This window comes from Lactuca sativa, chromosome 4 (assembly GCF_002870075.4).
Source record: "Lactuca sativa cultivar Salinas chromosome 4, Lsat_Salinas_v11, whole genome shotgun sequence".
NCBI classification, from domain to species: Eukaryota; Viridiplantae; Streptophyta; class Magnoliopsida; order Asterales; family Asteraceae; genus Lactuca; species Lactuca sativa.
In genome coordinates, this window is record NC_056626.2 from 12,766,511 (window position 1) to 12,770,015 (window position 3,505).

Below are 3,505 nucleotides of genomic sequence, written 5' to 3' on the forward strand. Positions count from 1 at the left end.
TGCATAATTTCTTCAGCATAAGGTGGTATTATGGACTTTAGGTTTGGTTTTGTGCTCTACTTGACCATACAAAGGGATAAAGTTAGAGACTTTAGCCAATAATACATCCATTAGATTCAAATCTGGGAGTTAGAAGGTTGGCCTTTTATATTAAGAGCTTATTATGGACGTTTGGACATCAGCTGAGCTACATTGAGCGTAGCTTTCTCTATGCTTAGCGTAGCATGGAAATCCCATGTTATTTGTATGATGCTCTGTGCAGAGTGTAGAGTAGTGTGCTACGCTAAGTCTGGGTCTATGTCGAGCTTAGGTATGTTCTATATTGAGCGTAGCACTAGACAGTTGACTTTTGATTGGTTTGAATTTTGGGTAACTGTGTTGGGTGTTAGTCTTGGAAGGTCAAAATAGTATTTTGTCCCACAGACGATTAGCTATGAACGAAGACCCTTTCAGTGTTAGTTATTCCCTTAATTGTTGATTAGGGTTTTATTGTGTACATGTTTAGTATGAGGACTTTCAGTATCATCAGCTCGGGTGTGTGATTGTCTTGTTTGCATATTGAGGCGAGTCTTTCATTATACCTTGGGCGTGGCCGGATTGTATATTAAGTGGGGCCTGTTATGTGAATGGTGCCCGATATATGGGTGGGACCCATTATGATGGGTAGGGCTCGTTATAATGGATAAGGCCCGTTATGATAGGTGAGGCCTGGTGTTGTGTATAGTATGTGGTATTTTGGGATACTCACTAAGCTTTGTGGTTATGGTTTCGTGGCTTAAATTTATCTGGTACATATAGTTTTAAAGGGAAGGACCCGACGTGATTACACAACCTTCGCTCAATTTTTATTCCACATTGTTATTTCGATTTACTCTAATGATGAGGATAATTATAAAGTGGTTGGTTTTAGAAGAATTGATTGTATATTTTGGATGTTTGAAAAATGAAAATTTTACGAGTATTTTTAGTACATTACAATGGTTGTATATATTCCAAAGGTATATAAAAAAAAAATTAAAAAGCTATGTCAAAAGTAAGGCGAGGCCGGAAAGTTCTATAGTTGAAGTTAATGTTGCTGAAGAAGCTTTATCATTTTGTTCGATCTACCTTTGAGATGTGCAGACTCAATTCAATCATCCTGAAATAAATGAGGATGTCACTCTTGAAATCATAAATGAATATATAGCGCTGCTTGTTCCTTTCTCCTCCGCTACTATCCCCACAACCACAGTTGTCATTGCCACCACCACTAATACTACCTCTGACACTAGCTTCTCCCACCACTGTCACCTCTGTCACTTATACCACCACCAACTCTGTCACCACCACCTCTTTCGCCACCAACTCTCATAATCATATATGATTACTCAGTCTGTGAACAACATATATGTATAATAATTTTTGATTAGGCATATACGTATAAATATGTGTAATCATATGTGATTATACCTCTCGGCGATATAATCATTTATGATTATGCATACCCTGCTGCTACCGGATGCTGGAGCGTTAGAGCAGCAAATGATAAATATGTGGCTGAGGTTGAATCTCAAGATCTCTACTTTTTTTTAATCTTAAGTGAACCGTCCCTTATATATATATATATATATATATATATATATATATATATATATATATATATATATACATATATATATATAATATATATATATATATATATATATATATATATATATATATATATATATATATATATTGTAACGCCCGGTTCCTGACATGTATTTAATAAAAAGATTTATTCATTTTTGTATAGAAACTTGACGAGTTAGAGGCCCCAAATTCGTTGAGTAGGAATGGAGTTGGACGTGGGTGTGAATCCTACTCGATGAGTTGAGAGCCTCGACTCGATAAGTAGGACTGGTAGAATGAAACCCTAACTTTTGGGGTTTGCACCCTATTTAAAGACCATAACCGCCATAGGCCGTCCTCATTTACAACCTCCAAGTCCCAAACCCTAATGCTTTGTGTGAGTTTGTGAGCCATCCTTGAGAGAGTTTTGTGTGTTTGAAGCTTGTGGAAGAAGAGGAAGCTTGAGGAATCAAGAAGGAACTTTGTAGATCTAGAAATTTCACCTCATCCTCATCACTTTTTGTTAAGCAAGTCTCAAACATGCCAAATGATTGCTTAGATCTCTTTCTTAACACTTTTATTGGGTTTTTGGTCCAAATATCTTGATCTTTGGGAAATGGATGTCCCCAGTGAAAACCTTTTCAAATCTAGGGTCTTGAAGGGCTTTTATGGCACAAATGGTGCAAAATTTATGGCCATAGAAGTCTCGTGCAACTTTTAGACTACCATTTTGGCATTTTAAGCTCTAAAGGGCCATGCATGAAGAAAAAGTTGCCCCAATTCTGAAAAAGGAAAGACTCGACGAGTTCATGACGGACTCGACGAGTGGGGTTGGAAAGTCCCGGTTCTGTTGATAGGAGAAACTCAACGAGTTCATGAAAAACTAGACGAGTTGGGTCAAGATTTCAGGATTTATGATTTATGCAACTCGGCGAGTTGATTCAATCCAGAATGTAGACTTTGACCAGGGTGTTGAATTTGACTTTGGCATTGACCAACGTTGACCCCTAAAGGAAATCCTTTATGTGTAGGAGTTTGAGTGGGGTTGATTTCAGAGCCGAGAACAATTCAGCTACTTCACAGCATTTGAGGTGAGTTACCTTCTAGTAGGAGTGGGTCAAAGGCACCAATGTCGGCCCACTAGTAGTTGATTATAGTTGAGATGATTGTCTTTGTGATAGTTTTCTGGTATGCCACTATCTATTATGCTTTTTGTGCTAGTATGTTATGTTATTATACGATAGTGGTAAGAAGGGTAAGATAGACCATGTTACCGGTCGAAAGGACCGAAGGGGTAGGCAAGCACCCATATATGCTAGGGAGTATGTGACTTATGTGTTTATGTACTAGGATGGTATATGGTAGTAGTAGGGGTGAAATAGTCCCCGTTACCGGTTGAAAGAGACCGATGGGTTAGGCCAGCACCCAGATATGTTAGGCAGTTACCAGTTGAAAGAGACCGAAGGGGTAGGTCAGCACCCAAATATGCTAGGAAGTTACCGATTGAAAGAGACCGAATGGGTAGGCCAACAGCCATATATGCTAGGTAGTATGTTTACGGTATGTGGTATGATGGGGGACTCACTAAGGTTTGTGCTTATGGTTTACAGTTTTGGTTTCAAGTACATCCTCTTCGAAGGGAAAGAAGTCGGCATGATCGCAGTGGATCACACTACATTTTCTGCACACGAGATCTTTGGGAGTCATACTCTAATGTTGTTTTACCATGACATGTTTTGACTATTGATACATTCATTTTGGTTTGAATTGATACTATGGTTGTTTTCAGACAAATGGTTTATAATTATTATATTAAAAAATGAAATTTTTGGTTGTAAATTTTGGGATGTTGCAAGTTGGTATCGGAGTCTTGGTTTGAGGGATTCGGACACACCTTTAGGGGTGTCTGGACTCA